Source organism: Sander vitreus, chromosome 4 (assembly GCF_031162955.1).
Source record: "Sander vitreus isolate 19-12246 chromosome 4, sanVit1, whole genome shotgun sequence".
In the NCBI taxonomy this organism is placed as follows: Eukaryota; Metazoa; Chordata; class Actinopteri; order Perciformes; family Percidae; genus Sander; species Sander vitreus.
This window is the reverse complement of record NC_135858.1, coordinates 36382947-36405408: the sequence shown is the minus strand read 5'-3', so window position 1 is coordinate 36405408 and position 22462 is coordinate 36382947. Positions and strand designations below refer to the sequence as shown.

Sequence of the window (22462 nt, the reverse complement as noted above, 5' to 3'; positions counted from 1 at the left end):
TCCGGGGTCACTGTCAACCTGTATGTCTGGATCTGTGAAAGATGGAATACGTGAGAGGTTGTAGTCCCCAAGAAAGAGGGTCGGCTTCCGCACCTCCAACGACCATTCCTGTATTTCTTTTAAAGTGCGTGGGTGTGTGTGTGGTTCCGGGCGCCTTGGGGAGCCAGGTGCTGTTGCAGAAACCCCATTTGGAATAGAGGTGGATAACTCAGATGTTTGGGTTGTAATCAGCTTTTCGCTTTTCATTTGTCCCTTTATCATCATCGTTTTGATATAGTGATTGGGTTTCCCCCTCAGGGTTCTGCAGCTAACAGCTCTGGCTCCCTCTGTTGTTTGTCAGATGTAATGGACTCTGAGATAGGGGAGGGACAGTTATAGAAAGAGTAGGGTGAGGAAGGGTAGTAGGGGGAGGAGGGAGGAGTGACGAAGAGGAAGGTGGGGAGGAGGAAGATAGTTGGAGGGGAGGGCCTGCTGGGTGTGGAAGTGGTGGGAAGTTGTCAGGGGGAGAGCTGAGATGGCGGAGGGGCTCCTCCGTCTGGGGACCCCTGGTTATGAGGTCCCTCAGTGTGGAGACAGAGGAGGCCGTGAGTTTCCTCCTGTATCTAGCTCTCCCCCACTGAAGTGCCTTGGTAAACGGTGCCTGTGCGAAAGGTGGAAGGTCCTGCAGCTGTGTGGCAATGAATGTGTCATAGTGATCTCTGAGTATATTCATGTTATTGTTCATCCATGTGTCTGTGTTGAGTTTGACCAGGTCAGGGTTAGGGTTCATCTCTCTCTCTCTCTCGCTCTCTCTCTCTCTCTCTCTCTCTCTCTCTCTCCCTCTCTCTCTCCCTCTCTCTCTCTCTCTCTCTCTCCCTCCCTCTCTCTCTCTCTCTCTCTCTCTCCCTCTCTCTCTTTCTCTCTCTCTCCCTCCCTCTCTCCCTCCCTCTCTCTCTCTCTCTCTCCCTCCCTCTCTCTCTCTCTCCCTCCCTCTCTGACTGCAGTTCATCGTGGTAACTGACTTGAGTGGACAAATGCTCACATTCGATGGCGTCTGGCTCTCTGGAGAGGTGTTCTCTTCACGGATGAACCCTAACCCTAACACCAGCTACTGACTGGTTTTCGGACCCCTCCTGGACCCCCCCCCCCATACAGTAAAACTGCACATTTTAGAGTTTAGAGTTCAGCCATGGTAACATAGTCTATTTCTTCTTCTATTTATCATAACAGGTAACTGTAAACACGTAACGTTTTGACAATTCGGGAACATTTTTTCGACATTTGTGACAGGTTTTTCACGCTTTTTTCTGTTTTTGACGCTTGTGTACTGTGTTTTGGTGGAATTGTCTCAATGTTTTTGTCGCTTCTTTTGATGATTTTTGCCCGTGGAGGCAAAGGAGGCCCTGACGGACCGTTGTGTAGATCAGTGACGTTGATTTACTGGCACACACTGTACAAAGAGACACAGATGTGGAGATGAAGAGAGTCCTATCAGAGTGATTGGCCTATGATTATGGATTCAGAGTTATAATGATTGATTCATCGCACATCCGTACAGTTTTATCGTCCAGCTGTTGGGGGACATAAAAATGCCGACAAACGCCACATTTCGTCGTGTCATTTAAAGGACGTGTTGGGTGTGACATTAAAACCGCTTATCCAAGAATGACCTGGCCAAGAATATGTGATTATTGAATCATCTTTGGAGGTTTTCTGGGCACGTTGCACTGGTAGGAGACCCCGGGGGAGACCCAAAACATGTCTGAGAAATAATATATCTGATCTGGTCTGGGAACGCCCCGGGGGGGGGATCCCCCAAAAGAAAGTGGAAAATGTTGCCGGAGAGAGGAACTACTTTAGCCGGATGCCACCGTGACTCAGCTCTGGATAAGAGGCAGAAAATGGATAAATGGATTTAAAAACAGTACAAATATATAGGAAAGGTTATTAAAAAGAAATGCTCAGTTAAGGTCACACTTTTTCTGTGAATTATCTTCCTTCTTTCCCTCCACAAACTCGCACTCAACTTGTCTTTCCAGAGTGTTAGTCTCTCTCTCCCTCGGCTGTTTCTTTTTAACTGCCGCTCTGAATAAATAAATGTTAAATCAACCCTCTCTGGATGTGGTAATTCAAAGCACTGAGGGTCGGAGTGAATTTTGGAGGAAGTTGAGGAGAGGAGAGACTTCTCACAGATCCAAGCTTGAGGCATATAAACATAATAAACAGCTGAAAAAAAGCCAGAAATGGAAGGCGAAATTCATACAAATTATCAAAAAACAAATCACATTAAAATAGGATTGCTCTGATTATTGTTATTACTGTTACGGCTGCTGTTGGCACCTTTCCCTGTCTTAACTCTTTTGTTATCTGTAACATGCCAAGTAGGATGTGTGCTCTCCAGTCAGGTATCGGTCTAGCTGGATTCGATCCCTCCTACTTCGTGCTTGAGGCGAGAAAACACTGATTGGAGCAGCCCACCTGCGTTGTTATGGAACCCACGCAACTTCTAGGCAAGACCCGCCCTTCAGCAGCATTCACACGCTGCTATTGGCCAGGCGTCCATGCCTACGCAAGGTAACGTAGCCCGATTTGTTCAGGTCCTATCCCCTGACCAGTCAGCTATCCTGACCTTAACTACTCGATGTCGATGCTTAACCCCAACCAATCGGGCTGCTTCGTAGGGCGGGACTTGCCTAGAAGTTGCGTTGGATCCATGATAACGCCAGCACCCTAGCTGTGTTGGAAACCGTTGCCTATCACGGAAATAGTTCCCTATATAGTGTGTTCTCCATTTTGTAGTGGTGTTTAAAGTCTCTGCGGTTAGTTTCATTCATACTATAGTCCACTATAAAGTACCCACAATGCACTACAAATCTCAGCATACATGTACGACGTAGCCTACAGTTACTTATTACAGTTCATTCTTAGGATGTTGTGTCGTCCGTGCTGTCATGGGTGTCCTTTTGTGTCTTAGGACGCTGTGCTGATCTCACGTTCATGATTTTATCTTATTGTATTTTATGTTAATCTGAGAATGTTTTTTGTTGCTAATGTTGTGAAGCAACAGATTGTAGCACTATGTCCAAGACAAATTTCCCCTCGGGGACAATAAAGTGTATTCTATTCTATTACTCCAGTATCCCACAATGCAACGCGGACGTGTTTTCTCGGAGGAGAACAAGAAGCAGAATCACCCACGGAAACGGAAAAACGGAGCGGGCTTTAGTTTCTAAACAGTGGAAATGTAACACGCAACATCAATAAAACCTTTTACTATTCTCCTGAGTGCTCCGTTTGTTTTAGGGATGTATTAGAAGTATGTTGGTTTCGGTTTGTTTACATGATACACCCTGAAGTGCCCTGCTACTTCCTGCTACACCCTGCTATGCCCTGCAGTGCCCAGCTACGCCCTGCTACGTCCTGCTATGCCGTGATATGCCGTGATATGCCCTGCATGTTACGTTTGAATGAAGAGCAGAACCCAAATGCAAACACAACGCAGAGCCAGAGTGCAAATTAACAGGTTTATTCAAAGTACTTAAGTACAAGTCCAGGTTTCCAGGGAGGAGAACAGGTCCGGTAGTTTCCGGGCAGGAGTGGTTCTGTCAGAGTAATCCAGTGGTCAGCTAGTGGTGAGGTCCAGTGGTGAGCGTCTGGTCCGGTGGGTGGCAGGAGTGAAGCGGTAGCAGGAGTCAGGTTCCAATAGAAGCTGAGGCACAAGAGAAAGGATCAGGACAGGCAAATGACAAAACAGGTGGCAAGGTTTGTCAGGAGCGAGACTAACTGTGGTCGTCTTGACTATGATCTGACGCAGAGTGGAGACATGACCGGGTATATGAAGCAGAGGTTGATTGTGGTAGATGAGATGCAACTGGAACCCTGACTCCCACACACCAGACTCCACTCCTGCAATTAGGACAGACAGAGGGAGGGAGAGAGGAGAGACAGAGAAACTACCTAGTAGCAGCAGGCCTAACAGTGCCCTGCTATGCCCAAACTACCACAACTACTATTTCTCGTCATAGTTCCATTATCTTTATTGTGAATATTATTGCCACTGTTCATCACATCCCCAACCGGCACCGTCGCCACTGTCGCACAAAATGCTTGCTCTTGGAGGAATTGATGCAATTGTTGGTTCTTTGTAAATTGTGTGGTCTAGTCCTACTCTATCTGTAAAGTGTCTGGAGATAACTCTTGTTATGATTTGATACTATAAATAAAACTGAATTGAATGACACCTCCGTCACACAAATAACCCGGAGCATCTACAGACGCTACGATGTTTTCAGTATAGTGTCTGAAATCTGGTTTGGTTGTTCCCGATATAGTTCACTATTTAATTAACACTATACAGGGAACAGTGAATGAGGGAACGGTTCCCAACAAAAGCTCCCTCCAATCCTGAAGAAGCAATCAGGCTCACCTGCATATAAATATGGTGCCTGATCGTTTCTCGTGGTAACTGTGATTTCACTTGAGCAGCCTGCCAACGTGACGGTGGGCATGCTCTGTTGCATGCTTTGTTAGATACTTTATTGAAAGCTTTACTAAAACTAAGGTAAGACTACTTGAGAGACTGGGCCAGGGTTTAGTTTACACACTTCACATTCACATAGTTATTTTAAGTTCAGACACTAGTTTTAGGGGGGCTGGTTTCTTTGTTTTAAAGTGGGACTTATTATTGAGGTTTTGTTTCCATGCCTGATAGTTTAGTGATTTAGCTCTTATATATTTATACATCTTATTTGTTGAAGAGTCCTCCTTTTGTTATATTTGACCAGCATCAACTTGCCCTTTTTGTCATGTGTAGTTTGTGCACCTCTAATTTGTCAATTCTGCTTTAAACGTGTATGTTAATAATAAATAACTTTAATTTACCCAAAACACCCGGTTTCACGTTTCTTTCCTTTACCCTATGACCTGGGTTGTAACGCGCACACACATGTACAAAAATAAATAATGATCAGAGTAGCATGAGTCACACAGCACAAACAAGCATATACAACACTGCTAAACACACACACACACACACACACACACACACACACACACTCACACAGATCCTATAAATATGTGAAGGTCAACATGATGCCCATGACATCTTTGACATGAGGTAACAGAATGTGAACGTGCACATAAACATGCAGATACACACACGCACACACACACACACACACACACACACACACCAAATATGTATCAGCAAGATAACGGAAATCTTCAACAACAATAACAACTCTCCCAGAAAAGAGGCAACTCAAAGCCTTGAGGTGTGTGTGTGTGTTTGTACCTACACATAAATATATACCTATACCTAAATATAGGTCGTTATTGCTTTTACGTTTTGTGTTTTTGACTGACAATATCAAGAAAAAATGAACAAGTAATTAAGTAGTAAGAAACTGGATGAATAGAACCACTTTACAACTGTGTACGGTATGTTTTTACATGGAACAATCTACTGACATTGCTAAAAACACCTTTATCTCATTATTATTATAATTATTAACACACATTACACCCACATCAACTTGTAAGAGGTGTAAGCTTGTATATTAGAAAGCTTTTCTACCTCTTGTTTTTACAAAAAGTGGTAGCAATTTACCTTACGGCAAAGTAATGAGATGGTAATAGTGGGGTAACAGTGTGATAATAAAGAGGTAATATATAGGTAATAACATGTAATTACCAAAGTAATAACCGGGTAATACATCACAGTAATAAGATAATGTAATACTGGGGTAATAAGGTGATAAGAAGGTAACAGATGTAATAACATGCAATTACCAATGTAATAAGTAGGAAAGGGTTTGATGATAACCATATGTATATCTGGGTAATGGTAATATAGTTATATTAATATATAATAACATGATAATAATGGGGTAATATATGTTGATGTTTTCACAGTATTATAGGCTACTATCAGCGTAATACCTTACAAATTAGATACAACTTCTTGGAATTTAAAATTGGTAATTACCATATATATTATAATGCTGAAATTCATCCACCCTTTATGTTCCAAACATTTCCCTTTTGTTTCAAGGTAATACTTTACAAATGATATGTCTGGAAATATGTCTGGTAGTTTCTGTGTAATAACCATGAATCAGTGCTGCAAAATGCAAAACTGCCTGTTTCTATTTCATTTCATGGTAATATTAGAATAACAGAGGTGTAGAGATTACCTGGAAATGCTTCTGGTAGTTTCCAGGAAATCTCTGCACCTCTGTTATTCTAATATTACCACGAAATGTGTCTTGTCCTGCATGTACGTAATTGTGCAATCTGACCAGCAGCTAAACACCTTCCACCATCGAGCACTGGAGACTGGGATCATCGTAACTCAGTTTATTTGACTTAGAAAGGGTGAAACTGGGAAATGAAACACAATGACCAGTTACTTACATATTGATGAGTCACAAACATTATACAATAATTGTAAAAACAATATAACTACACAACACTGTAATGCAGTAGTATATACAGTAGCTAACATGTAAGCTGAAATAAAGGAAATACGTATTGTTATACAGAGTACGTAGTGTAACCTATATTGTTTATCTAAATAAACTAAAATATATTTACATGTAGCACAACCCAAGATAATAGTGGCCAACTAGCATACTGTCAGTCTAATATGAACTATCAATCATTATCAAAACTATACATATTGCACATCAAACTTTCTGACAATAATTAACAAAGATATCAGAACAGTATGTCAGCATCTATTTCACATACCGAGAAAGCTACCAAAGGCATGGAACGTCAAAGATTGATGCTGATAGTATGGAGAGATGATAACACATGAGGCTGTCTTGTTACCTATTTTAAATTCCAAGAAGTTGTATCTAATTTGGAAGGCATTACGCTGATAGTAGCCTATAATACTGTGAAAACATCAACATATATTACCCCATTATTATCATGTTATTATATATTAATATAACTATATTACCATTACCCAGATATAGTATATAGTTTGTTCCGCATGCGTTTGTATTCCTTTAAGATCTGTAGGACCTTTGCACCATGGGACTTAGTCAGGAAGTTGAATGTGAGCAAGACAGCCTCATGTGTTATCATCTCTCCATACTATCAGCATCAATCTTTGACGTTCCATGCCTTTGGTAGCTTTCTCGGTATGTGAAATAGATGCTGACATACTGTTCTGATATCTTTGTTAATTATTGTCAGAAAGTTTGATGTGCAATATGTATAGTTTTGATAATGATTGATAGTTCATATTAGACTGACAGTATGCTAGTTGGCCACTATTATCTTGGGTTGTGCTACATGTAAATATATTTTAGTTTATTTAGATAAACAATATAGGTTATATTACATTCACTGTATAACAATACATTACGTATTTCCTTTATTTCAGCTTACATGTTAGCTACTGTATATACTACTGCATTACAGTGTTGTGTAGTTATATTGTTTTTACAATTATTGTATAATGTTTGTGACTCATCAATATGTAAGTAACTGGTCATTGTGTTTCATTTCCCAGTTTCACCCTTTCTAAGTCAAATAAACTGAGTTACGATGATCCCAGTCTCCAGTGCTCGATGGTGGAAGGTGTTTAGCTGCTGGTCAGATTGCACAATTACATACATGCAGGACAAGACACATTTCGTGGTAATATTAGAATAACAGAGGTGCAGAGATTTCCTGGAAACTACCAGAAGCATTTCCAGGTAATCTCTACACCTCTGTTATTCTAATATTACCATGAAATGAAATAGAAACAGGCAGTTTTGCATTTTGCAGCACTGATTCATGGTTATTACACAGAAACTACCAGACATATTTCCAGGTAAGAAGTCACAAGATTAAACATATCATTTGTAAAGTATTACCTTGAAACAAAAGAGAAATGTTTGGAACATAAAGGGTGGAATTTCAGCATTATAATATGTTAATTACCAATTTTAAATTCAGAGTTTTATCTAATTTGTAAGGTATTACGCTGATAGTAGCCTATAATACTGTGAAAACATCAACATGTATTACCCCATTATTATCATGTTATTGCAATATTAATATAACTATATTACCAATTACCCAGATATACATATGGTTATCATCAAACCCTTTCCTACTTATTACTGTAATGTAAAGTGCTACCCAAAAAGTCCCAGAGTTGTCAAAGCATGACTCGGTGCAGTAATGGAAAAAGCAAGCTAATAATCAATAAATCCAAGCGTGCGGTTATTCAGAGACACAACATTACTTTGAACCGTGTAAACTTCATTAAATGTTAATCTTTTCAGGTCACATATACATCTACTTCATCACAGCTGTTTTTGCTATTTTGGATTGCTTTGTTTTTGCTTTGGATTATGGATTGCTTCACAATGGAGACGGCTCGATACATAAATAGGTGTGTGTGTGTGTGTGTGTGTGTGTGTGTGTGCGTATGTAACACTGCTTCAATGATTGATGAACTATTCTTAAAGGTACACATCATGCTTCACTAACCGTAGTTAATGGTTAAGTTATCATTCGTTAATGATTAACAACTCAGTACGATGCATTACTTTAGTTTAAGATACACACAATGCTTAACTAACAGTAGTTCATGTAGTCGTTAAGAATATTACCTAATGATTCACAATCAAACAGAATATAAGATCAGGGGTGTGAGGTGGTTTAAGTATTTTGTGTTCTGACTTGTCTTGTTATTTACTGCTCCATTTTAGGAGGCTGTATGGCTTCTCAACCAGCACAGTAAACACACAGCTGGTGAGCACCAGGGTGCCAAGGAACAGGTACATCCAAAGAGGACAGGAGACATGCAGTATTGAGTTAGAAAGGCACACACAAACAGCCAAATAATGCCCAAAATCTGAAACATCTCAGCATTATGCTTCAGGGTTCAACGTTAAGGTTGCCTGGTTGGACAAGTGAAAAACAATTCTACTTGCCCAAAGTCAAGTTTTAACGGCCCTTCAAAGATTATTTTATTAGTGGTTATCAAATAATTTTAAATGAAGACATTTCATTGAAAAAGGATCCGCTTTTATCTGCCTTGGACCTTGTGGCAATCTTCGCAAAACTGTGTAGTTGTTTCATCGACATCGTTTACTGCCACCCAAGAAAACTCTTTCTTCCAAGACGCTTCAAGCATTCTCTTTCTCATTTGCTCCTAAGCAGCCATCATCATCTTTATCTTCTTCGTAAGCAGCCATCGTCTTCTTTATCTTCTTCGTAAGCAGCCATCATCTTTTTTATCTTCTTCATAAGCAGTAGGCCTGCACAATATTGGAAAAAACTTACATCGCAATATTTTTTTTCCTTGCGATATATATTGCGATATGAAAAAAAGCCCTATTTAGAAATACTAAATCATTCTCAACTACTGGGGTGATTTTGTAGGGGAGAGCATCTATAAAGAAAATAAAATAAAGATTTTGGAGAGGGACATTAGGAAGAATTACGCTGGTTGACTGACATGACACCATTGTATTCATATAATATCAATCCAGGCTAAAGTGAATGATATTAATAATGCATGTTGCTTCCTCTTAATGTCAGGTTGTGGTCGACTAGCGGGGCTGCTTTGGTTGTTTGATAAATTGATTAAAATCGATCATGATTGTTGGTTTGCTGTGCGTGCAGAGCCTGCATGTCACACTCTTCAACAAACTGTGTATCCAAGAGCACTGAAATCAGTGTAAATGAGGTTATATCAGAAACAGACTGCTGTTGTAGATTAGTGTTACGTTTCCAGCGTCGCAGCTCCGAACCATAACGTTAGTTGGGACGCCTTGTTTCTTCAGGCTAACTATGTTAGCTTTAGCCTGGCTGGTAGCAGCTTTCTGCAGTGAAAAATGGCCGGGAGACGTCGTGATTACGTTGCATTAATCAGGTGATTTAGTTTGTCTTTGCAGCGAACATAACACACTGACTAGTGTAGCTTCACTACATGGAAAAGCATGTGTATCACTGTGTCAGCGGCAGCTGCCGCTTACGGTACTTTTCTACTCACGGGAGAGCCTCACTTCCCATAACAACCCCCCACCCCGTCAGACTAACGTTACGTCACATGACCACCTGTCTTAAAGGGGAAGGGTCGGCCGGTAACAATCATGGAAAAGGATAACGGTGAAAGTTTACTTTTTTATCAAGCAGCAAAGAAGTTGTAGCGTCAACATCGCAACGTCCTGCGATGTGACTATTGCACATGCGCACATCGCGATGTAGACAATGAAACAACATATCATATAGCCCTAGTAAGCAGCCATCATCTTCATCTTCTAACAAGACAGCTGCCTGTCATGCGTCACTAATTCAATTCTTGATTGGGCAACGGTATTTTCAAAGCAAATCCTTCAATAAGCATTCTCTCACGTGGGCAGGGGTCAAGAGGAGAAAGATAACGTAATTTATGATACGTTGATGATGGGATCATGGGTCGAACGGTTGGAATTCTTTTCTCTTTTTTTAACTTGCCTGTTTGGGCATATGGGTTATTATATTTACTTGCCCTACATGGCGTCCAGACTGATCTCATGAAGTGGCGTGGCCAATTGGTATGCCATTATTGGCGTGTTAACAAGACGCACAGTCACTTTTTAGCGTGTTTATCAACGCCGTTTGGCCTCCATTGACTTACATTACCTTGCGATTGCGTGTGAATTCATGCCGTAGTGAGTAGTATGAAAGGGCCGAAAATCCACACAGTTGACCGGGGATCGTGTGCCGCGTGTCACGTTTTCTAAACCCAATCCCGTTCTTCTTTTGCTAAACCCAACCCTGTTCTTCTTTCACTAAACCCAACCCTGTTCTTCTTTCACTAAACCCAACCGCTTCTTCTTTACTAAACCCTAACTGGTTCTTCTTTACTAAACCCAACCCCGTTCTTCTTTTGCTAAACCCAACCCTGTTCTTCTTTCACTAAACCCAACCCTGTTCTTCTTTCACTAAACCCAACCGCTTCTTCTTTTCCTAAACTCAACCCGTCCGCTGTATACGGCGCTCAAAATGCGTACAGATAACACGCCAAAGTGGCGTGTATGTTTACGTGATAACACGTCACTTGTAGAAAGTGACGAATATGTTTACATCTGCTGTATACAGCATAGACATACACGCGGATAGCTCAAAATGCGTACAGATAACCAGCCACTTGGCTTAAGAAAGTGGGCGTGTATGTTTACGCGAAGTCATGATGTCATGTTGTGGCTTCTTACTTGCTCCGGGCCATCGGGCAACTTTTATTGTTAAACCCTACCCTTGATGAAACTGAAGAAAATGTGCTGACTTACAAAGTTGATATCTGTGTAGTGGATTGGGGTTTCTTCTAAGCCAATGTAGACGGTGAAGAAGATAGGATGCATCAGATAGCTGCAGAAACTGATATTGGAAAGAGGGACCCATAAATCCAATGACAAGAAGCTCTTGATGAAACTTAGAGAACATTTTTTTTTTACATTTTGGCTGTCACTTAACAAGACGTGTGTAGACATGCTATGTATTAGAATTCATATTTCTTTGCCCATATCATTGTATTGTAAAATCCCCACAAATCTTTACAGTATATTTTAGTGTGGTCAATTATTGATCATGAATTTGACCTTTTCAGCCTAAGCAATACTCAAAATAATACAAAACAGTGATTGGGGCAAACAAATATAATGCTAAATGTTGAAAAAGGCGGAGGGAAAAATCATATGACAAAGACATTTCATCAAGCGATGAAAACATAGAGAGAGCAAAAAGACAACATCGAAACATTGAACATTATAGTGTAGTGTAGTCAATCATTGATCAACATGATCAAGATTATGCAGAGGAAACAAATACTTGAAAAGATTGTTACGATGCATATTTAAAAATCTTCTGAATATGGTATTTGGAACATCCCTGCTCTTTGATTACCTCCGTAACCCTCCTCATAGGCCAGTATTATCCAGGTCACAGCCAGAGCCCAGAGGGACCGGTGCAGCCCCTGGTAGAGGGCGTGTGGTACAGATGGATAGGCCGGGGTCTCCCTGAGGATGTAGGCCACTCCAACCACAACAGCCATGAGCGACAGACAGCAGAACCAACCAAGTCCTGCCTGCCACTGGAGAACAACAAGACACCATAAGTATATGAATGTGATGGCAACTTTTTTACCGCTTGTGTACCGAGTCCTTTCGGCTTGATAATATCACAAAAGAGCATTATGTGTTCACATTTCTACTACAATAGTAATCTGTGTGAAGTGATTCCAGCAGGATGTTCTCACCTTTTGCTTTGACAGCTGATCTTTCTTTGTTGTAAAATATCTGCCTGTCAAGATCCAGATTAAAAACGGCCCATATCTTGTGTGCGTTGGAAAGTAGTAATACGAATTATACATTCCAAGTTGCCTGCAAAATGAATAACAAAACAAAACAACTCTGGAATTTTAAAGAAACAATTGCAATGGCTAATTAGCCTTTACTTTCTTTTTATATTGGGTTTTACATTATAAAAAAATCTAAGTCACCCTACATGTCACACATTTGCTTCCTAAGCTGTTCAAATGAATACAAGATCACCATACGTCTTACACTGTAGTTGGCACAAAGACTGGTAGCTGCAGGAGTGCAGTTACAACAGCACCAGCCACAGTGGTCATCAGCAGAAGTCCTCCAGCAACACCCACAAACAATCTGTTTCTGATAAACAAATGACAGGATGAATAAGATGCAGACTAGGGGCGCGACGAATAAAGGACACGAAAATGCGAAATAACCGAGTGCAAATATTTTGCATTAAAACTATTCATAGAGAGAGAAAACGATGGGAGATGCAGTGTGAGGGCATGAGAGAGAGTTTGGAGTAGAGGAGAGTCAACGTCTAGCGGTGAAGATATCAATTGATCGGCTGTTGAGTGGAGTGACAGGGTCTGTTGTAGTCTATATCCATGATGTATCATTTCCGGGATTGCTCCATTTCAGCCACAAATTCCGCCAGATGTCACACCTTTAGGCCGGATGTCCGTCACCTTCCTCTGTCTCTGTGTTGGCGTTCTAACCTCTGGTGGATTTGTGAGGACTGTGGTTAACTGCTCCTCAGATCTCTGCAGGGTAAATCCAGACAGCTAGCTAGACTATCTGTCCAATCGGAGTTTTCTGTTGCACGACTAAAACTACTTTTGAACGTCCACATGTTCCACCAAAACAAGTTCCTTCCTGAGACTATTTTACAGAGGCACTGTGGCTCCGTCCGGCACTCAGCCAAGACGATTGTGATTGGTTTAAAGAAATGCCAATAAACCAGGAATGCTGTGTGGACTAGCCAGACCTTCCTCCGCAGTGCTGTAATCGTCACAAGTTAACACCACGATGTGATTAGTTGATGTGTTTAAAGCTCAGAAAAATCAACCTCGGGACGAAAAACAAGTACATCGCTTTCTCATCGGGTAATATTTTTGTTCTGAGTGAAAGTACTCATGACAAAAACAACGGTTCGAAAAATATATTTGATGTGCAAATAAATCGCATTAAAAAAAAAAAAAACGGTGTAGAGACTTTTCTCCCTTGCTCCCCATTACTTTCCTCAGCCCTGAAAAAAGTCCTTTTCACACCTGAAAATTCGTACCAAGCTTCATGTTTTTGATACATTGTATACATTTGATCCGGTTAGTTATGGTTTCGATCCGAACCATGGTTCAGTTCTGACTGGACTGAGATTACCTCTTTTGTTCGGACAAATTTCAGCTGTTTGGTCCGGGCCGGAGGAGGTTTCACACCTGTTATTTTGGTTTGGATCAAACTGAAGAGTCCCAAAATCCAGACCAAACAAGGTTGGTATAAAAGGCTCCTTAAACTCACAAAAAAGAATTTATTTTACGGACACAATATGGTTTTATACTTAATGTTGTTTCAGTCTCACCCTAGCACTAAAAAGGTGTCCACAGCCAGATAAATAGGCCCGCTGAGTGTAAACACATCACAGCCACACCCTGGCTAGTGGTCTGTAGAGAGAACGCCTCAAGCCACCGGTTCATACAGCTTCGAGGAAAACAGAGTGGCTGGTGCTCTCTACGAAAGACAATATTCAACAAACTTTTCAGTGTTTAACATTTACTTATCATCTACCTTCTGTAGTCCAATCACAGAACAGCATTGTGCACGTGATGACTCATCTAGTAAACATTTTCAGGATATCTTGCGGAACACGTACTCAAACAGAAACACATAATGCACATTGTACTTACTATTTTTCTCTGAAGTGCTACTAATAACATTGCGACTGTAGGAGCCATTGGTCTTCAGGTGGTGGTGGTGTGAACATCAATGGTGTTCCTTTTGTTTGCAGGGTTTTCAGGTCTTCAGGGTTGCAAAAAGGTTGAGGCCAGTATTTAAACAGGAAGACTCCTCTGTGCGACTGACTTCTCTGTTCTGTTGCCACCTTATTATAGCTGTTAACAGGGTAGCAGCAAGAGGTATTGCTACCATTACACAACACACAAACCTGCAGGAGAAAAAGTATTTATCTGTGTTAGGTAAAGACTCCCCATCATATCGTGACATAAGTATCATGATGATATCGTATTGTGAGGCTTCTGGTGATTCCCACCCCTAATACAATCATATACTGACAGACAGTTAACATCTGATGCATCAGGGTCAATGGTGTTGGACAAACAGTGGGCCATGATCATCTCCTGACTGGACTGATTGACCAGGATGTGAGGGAAAGGAGGGATGAGGGATGTCTGGCTAAACTGAAGTCTCCCTGTTGAAAAAGTGAAACAAGTCACAAGTAAAAACAAGTATTGGACTGACTGAGTGATATTGCAATGAATCCAGAGAAAAATTAAAATCACTGACCGTGAAGAACCAGCACATCGTCTTCTCCACAGGAGTCAGGAACACAAATACCCACAAAGTGCTGGGGCCTGTTTCAGGAAAGAGGTTTAACAAACTCTGAGTCTAACCCTGAACTCTGAGTTGATTTACCCTGAGATGGGAAACTCTGAGTTTTTGGTTCCAGAACAGCTGGTTTGAGTTACTTTAATCAACTCAGAGTAGGTTGACTCAGAGTTAAGCGCGTGCACCACCACCATAAAAATCCAGCATGAATGGAGCCATGATACTACGATTCACCATGGCAACAACCACAAACAAAATCAGTCGGCGTACTTCACCCCTCTGGAACTGGAACTACTCATGTGCACATTAGAGGGTGACAAGTTTTCCAAGGGACTCCCGCGGGTCAAGGTATTCTCTCAGGAGTCCCGTGGTACAGGAGTCAATCTCACTGTTGGTAACGTGATAGGGATGGAATAGAGCATAGAAATCAACAGGAGTGGGACGGAGCCGGAGATTAAATAAAAAAATGGCGCTGCAATTCGGTGAGCATGCGCTTAGGTACTGGGGAATGCAATTCTTCCGGACCTGATGGGGTCCGACAAGTGTTCTAGTCTACTGCTAAATGCTGGAGAAGAAGATGAATGCCGACCAGCACAGAAAAACAGAGCGCCTCATCTCCATGCACTGCTTTACCGTAACGTTATATCTACAGCAACGGCTTTCCTGACTTCACCTGGAGCTCCCAATCAGAAAGTAAGTCTGTTGTTTCTCTCTGCCATTGGCTGTTGCAGCCTAACGTTAGCTACGATAGCTGACGTTGCGTTAACTTTAGTGCTTGTTTTTGGCGGACCTCTATAACGTGAGTTAAGTTAACTTTAACCAGCCCGGTTCTATGTGAAAAAACACAATGGCAGAGAGAAGCAGACATGCTAAAACTAAACATGCTTGCTGTCTGCTAGCCGCTACAGGGGGGCAACAGAGTCTGATAACTTTAGACAACATAGGGAACGAAACGGGAGCGGGACGGGATTCGGGAGTCTTTCTCTCGGGATTTTGAAGGACAGGATTTTTTTTGCAGTCACGTGGGATGGACAATGGGATGGGAGCGACAACTGATTCCTGTGTCACCCTCTAACATACATACAGCGAGTTTGAACATATATTTTGTAAGCTTCACGATATAGTAACTGAGTCTGAGGTTAAGTTACCTCCCTTTCTGACACGGTCTGGAGTTACCTCTCTCTCTCAGGTTTGATTTACCTCCCTTTCTGAAATGGAAAACCCAGAGTTTCCCTCATCTCAGGGTTAACAAACTCTATGGATGTTAAACCACTTTGTTCAAAATCTAAGCCTACTGTGGATGGTAAATGGTGACATTTTACCATCTTTTAACTACATTGTTTGTTGTTACTTGTAACTTACTTGTTAAAGAAGACCTGGCAGTACTGCCCAGAGAAGGCGGGACCGTGTGCAGAGCGACACTCCTGCAGCAGGCCAGGCTGGTTGACATTACCTCCTTTGACATTGCTACCCATCTTTCCAAATGCATCGTACACTGACAACACAAACACCACCGAACAACACAAATGCAACTTAGTACAAAGAACGAAATAGCGATACTCCACAGTCCTTATTAGTTATTAGATGAAACATGTAAAATGTGAAAAGATATTGATTGATTATGATTGCGAATTATTTGCTTCCTTAATTCAAGAATAATAGTTTTGGAGACTCTTCAAAAACCCATTTAAAGGGTAATATGTTATGTTTATGTCATATTATGTTTTTGTGTCTAAGGACTGATCAACAACAATCTTTGAAATTGGTCCAGTATTAAGCAAGAAGAAACAGGCTGCAATGTAATGTGAATGGGCAATAGCCAACCCGTTCTCACTCCAAACTCCGTCAGATACCGATGCAAAAAGCACCCTTCAGCGTGTATATGGAACGCACTGGGCAGAGCAGCTGATCGACCACGACGCTGTGAGATGACGTAGGATTAAGAGAGACAATAGCGGAGAGTAGTATGTAGAGAGACAACAGTACAGAGTAGTATGTAGAGAGACAACGGTAGAGAGTAGTATGTAGAGAGACAACAGTAGAGAGTAGTATGTAGAGAGACAACAGTAGAGAGTAGTATAAAAGCCTGAAATTCTACGCAGGGTGGTTGGTCGGGGGGGTGGATGGGTCAAATGGAATTTCACCCAGGAAACCGGGGTTCGTGTCCCACCTGTCACCAAAATGCTCATTTTAAAACCCCACTCTTGATGTTTTCCTAAATCCATGGTTAAATGTCTCTCTATGGTTCACTCTGTGTGTTATAGTTGTTATGAAGATCATATTACGACCATAAAACTATAGCCTGAAGCTGTTGTGTTACTGTCTACATGCAAATACTCAGCAAATAGAGCCTGCAGGCCTTTAAAGATACAATATGTAACTTTTCTGCATTAAAATGTTTAATGTTCTTACACTATCCCAAATGTTTCCACCAAATGTCAAACTCAAAGAAATCTGTTATTTTATTTCCAGACACGTCACGTTTCATTTAGTCGCCTGTCAGTGGCATCATATAACCTTTCACCATCTAGGTACTCGTAACTTCTGTCAAAATACGGCAACCAGATGATATGTTCAGGAGTAATTGTAAATCATAAAATGTCACAGAAAAAATACTCGTAAACGTAATACTGCTTTTTTTGCCACGCAGCATCATTTTGTGCTTGATTATATGCCACTTTGCAACACAGTAATACAGCGTAGATCTTATGTATTGATACATATCAATATCGATCCAGCTTAACGTTACTACAATGTATGTGCTGGTTGACAAGTAGCTAACTTTAATGTTCATGCTTGGTGTATAACATTATAGAGTTACAACGTCGTTCAACATGCTCATAAAGTTATTTTTAGTATGATTGTTTTGACCGTGGTTAACAGCACTGGACTAACCCACGAATGACTTCACTAGTAACGTTAACGTTAGCTGTATAGATAGACGATTAATCTAATGCGAATTTAGCCAGCTAACTAGCACACCCTGGTCTGTCTGCCTCACTCCCCCGGCGCAGAGAGACTAAGCGCTACCAGTGTCCGTGCCGAAAATCTCCTCCCTGCCGAATTTCTCCCCCCTTCGCGTTTAGCTGTCTTTACGGTGAACTAAATCAACCCGACAAAAGGTGGGTCAAGCACCAAAACGAAACGTTGAGATTACAGAAAAGTGAAGGGGAGATCATTCCGGGCAGCTGGGAGATGTTCTGCTGCTGCACAACAGGCATCGAATGTCCTCGCTGTCGCAATCCCCACCCACACCCGTCTCTCAGCCTCGTTGAGTAGCACAAGAAACCCCGTCCGCCCCGGTGTTGAAACCATCCAAAAGGTGACATAGATATGTGAAATAATTTGTGTTTTAGCTGCTGGCTAATGTTAGCTTGCTGGCTCACTAGCTAACTGGTCAGCTAACAATACAAATCGAATAATGTTGGGGAAACTGCAGCTATTTTATTAGAATAACATGAATAAACGTTACTAAACGTAACGTGAATAAACATAAATGGGTAAACTCGTCCCTGAATAGATGCATTCTAACCAGCGAAGGTGTTTAACACAAAAAAACTACAACTCCCATAATTCCACGCAACTTCCCAACATCATCAAAAGTCTGTGTTTACCATCCATTGTTTTGGTTGAGAGACCTCTAGCGGCAGAAAGTTACATATTGTACGTTTAAATAATTCGTAATTTTGACATTTACAGGTTGTTTGTCATTCATCAACAACCAACTACCTACTAATATTTTCCTATGTTTTTGTGTCTAAGTGACTGACGGGAACAACCATCTTTGACATTGGTCCAGTATTAAGAATATCGCTGCAGTCTGCAGCGGCGAAACAAGCTACAATGTAAGTTAATAATTAATTATCCAGCTTGTATTTACGTTCATAAAAGTGCTCGTTTTTGCCGCTGACAGGCTCAGATTAATATTCTAAGTGTCTGACAACATTATGGAAAGGATTTCTAAGGAGGTCTACCTTTCTGTTAAAGAGTAAAATCATTTTTTTTAAACATAAAAACATTCGCCAAATTGCGTTCGCTAAACCCACCAGACTCCATGTAAATAATCAGTAATTTTAGCATCGTAAAATACTCTTCATTCAAAGTCGACAGAAACAAAATAAAACTATGAAAAGCCATTTTAGGTCATCTTTCCACTTTTCCAACCATCACAACTCTAGTTTTGGTTGAAATAAACACATAGTTTACTGATTTACATGTGACAACATCCTGGCTCTATACACGCTAAAAGTACTTTTTTAAATGGAGTCTGGTGGGTCTAGCAGGTTTTAAATGTCTATATCTGAAGGGATCCTTTCCATAATGTTGTCAGTAAGAATAATAGAGAATAATAGAAAAAAACTAGGTCCTTTACCCATTATGCTTAAACCGCCTGTGACCACACAGTACAAGTTCTGAAAAGAGACTTTATGTAATGTCTGTTCAATGGGGATATTCCAACTCTAATGTTTAATGAATAATAATAATAATGCATTATATTTTATCTGTGATAGTTTGTGATATTCTGATCCAGATTAATGTAACTGGCCCCTTCCAAAAGAACTGCCCCCACCTCAGGCTCAGGGACTCACTCAAAAAACAGAAAGAAAAACCCTTCAAAAGTCAGCAACACTTACAGCATATTCCTTTGGATCGTCTTGGTTCAAATCCCAGATGAAAGTGTTGGTATCCTCCGTACATTTCTGAGATACATTCAAGGCCTGCGTATTCTCCAGCACTGCACGACACCCTGCAAACAAAAGGAACACCATTGATGTTCACACCACCACCTGAAGACCAATGGCTCCTACAGTCGCAATGTTATTAGTAGCACTTCAGAGAAAAATAGTAAGTACAATGTGCATTATGTGTTTCTGTTTGAGTACGTGTTCCGCAAGATATCCTGAAAATGTTTACAAGATGAGTCATCACGTGCACAATGCTGTTCTGTGATTGGACTACAGAAGGTAGATGATAAGTAAATGTTAAACACTGAAAAGTTTGTTGAATATTGTCTTTCGTAGAGAGCACCAGCCACTCTGTTTTCCTCGAAGCTGTATGAACCGGTGGCTTGAGGCGTTCTCTCTACAGACCACTAGCCAGGGTGTCTTTAGCACCTCCTCATCCACCAGAAGAGGAGGCTACCCCTACCTGAATGGCATCCGTGTTCTCAGCCTGTTATGGATCATAAGTGGACACACTGCAGATTTTACCAAAATCAGCCTGGGTAGGACAAGACTTGCTGCCACTTGCTCAGTCTGCAAGTCATTCAGTTACTTATATATTCTTATATACTGCATTATCTCCATTGCAGATAACTACAAAGACTGGAAGAAAACCGCTGAAAGAAGCCCACTGCATGTGTTTACACTCAGCGGGCCTATTTATCTGGCTGTGGACACCTTTTTAGTGCTAGGGTGAGACTGAAACAACATTAAGTATAAAACCATATTGTGTCCGTAAAATAAATTCTTTTTTGTGAGTTTAAGGAGCCTTTTATACCAACCTTGTTTGGTCTGGATTTTGGGACTCTTCAGTTTGATCCAAACCAAAATAACAGGTGTGAAACCTCCTCCGGCCCGGACCAAACAGCTGAAATTTGTCCGAACAAAAGAGGTAATCTTCAGAATCATCAGAACTGAACCATGGTTCGGATCGAAACCATAACTAACCGGATCAAATGTATACAATGTATCAAAAACATGAAGCTTGGTACGAATTTTCAGGTGTGAAAAGGACTTTTTTCAGGGCTGAGGAAAGTAATGGGGAGCAAGGGAGAAAAGTCTCTACACCGTTTTTTTTTTTTTTAATGCGATTTATTTGCACATCAAATATATTTTTCGAACCGTTGTTTTTGTCATGAGTACTTTCACTCAGAACAAAAATATTACCCGATGAGAAAGCGATGTACTTGTTTTTCGTCCCGAGGTTGATTTTTCTGAGCTTTAAACACATCAACTAATCACATCGTGGTGCTAACTTGTGACGATTACAGCACTGCGGAGGAAGGTCTGGCTAGTCCACACAGCATTCCTGGTTTATTGGCATTTCTTTAAACCAATCACAATCGTCTTGGCTGAGTGCCGGACTGGAGCCACAGTGCCTCTGTAAAATAGTCTCAGGAAGGAACTTGTTTTGGTGGAACATGTGGACGTTCAAAAGTTGTTTTAGTCGTGCAACAGAAAAACTCCGATTGGACAGATAGTCTAGCTAGCTGTCTGGATTTACCCTGCAGAGATCTGAGGAGCAGTTAACCTATAGTCCTCACAAATCCACCAGAGGTTAGAACGCCAACACAGAGACAGAGGAAGGGTGACGGACATCCGGCCTAAAGGTGTGACATCTGGCGGAATTTGTGGCTGAAATGGAGCAATCCCGAAATGATACATCATGGATATAGACTACAACAGACCCTGTCACTCCCACTCAACAGCCGATCAATTGATATCTTCACCGCTAGACGTTGACTCTCCTCTACTCCAAACTCTCTCTCATGCCCTCACACTGCATCTCCCATCGTTTTCTCTCTATGAATAGTTTTAATGCGAAATATTTGCACTCGGTTATTTCGCATTTTCATGTCCTTTATTCGTCGCGCCCCTAGTCTGCATCTTATTCATCCTGTCATTTGTTTATCAGAAACAGATTGTTTGTGGGTGTTGCTGGAGGACTTCTGCTGATGACCACTGTGGCTGGTGCTGTTGTAACTGCACTCCTGCAGCTACCAGTCTTTGTGCCAACTACAGTGTAAGACGTATGGTGATCTTGTATTCATTTGAACAGCTTAGGAAGCAAATGTGTGACATGTAGGGTGACTTAGATTTTTTTATAATGTAAAACCCAATATAAAAAGAAAGTAAAGGCTAATTAGCCATTGCAATTGTTTCTTTAAAATTCCAGAGTTGTTTTGTTTTGTTATTCATTTTGCAGGCAACTTGGAATGTATAATTCGTATTACTACTTTCCAACGCACACAAGATATGGGCCGTTTTTAATCTGGATCAGGGCCATTTTTAGGACAGACTGCATCTTTTTAGAGAAGGTGTTTAAATAGAGAGGAGAAGTCCCTACCCTTCCAGTGGACCCAATGGGACCTTATTCTGGAAAAAAAATATATGATGTTTGTCCGTTTAAAAGATAATTTTTCAAGTCAAGAAAGTCTATGATCCATCCCATTTGTGTCTCTCCCCCTCCTCCTCATCACATGCTGCTGTATGAACAAAAAACTGCTTTGAGTCAATTTGCCTGTTCAAATAGTACAAATGATAGTACAAATGCATATTCAAAATGCCACACGGTTGAACCTGTGGATATGTGTTAGACTCAAACACCAAAAGCTTCAAAGGGTAAAACAAGTATAGAAGAGAGAGAGAGAGTACTGTCAGAAATGGGCACTGACAGTCAATCTGAAAAAGACCAGTGTTATGGTATTTCAGAGGAGAGCCAGATCTCAGGGAAATAGCCAGAGTTACAACTTCACTCTGGGTAAAACCAGACTAGAACAAAAGGGTTGATATCATTACTTAGGGTTAAATGGGGAGTTTCAACCTGGCCATAAACACTCTATGTAAGAAAGCTCGGGGAGCTTTGTATGCAATCAAATGCTAATTTGGAAAAAC

At 41.0% G+C, this 22462-nt stretch overlaps 1 pseudogene; it reads right to left on the bottom strand.

Annotated features, from left to right (window-relative positions):
* Nucleotides 1–3601: 3601 nt before the first annotated feature.
* Nucleotides 3602–16321, bottom strand: LOC144516145 (O-acyltransferase like protein-like; annotated as a pseudogene).
* Nucleotides 16322–22462: the final 6141 nt, after the last annotated feature.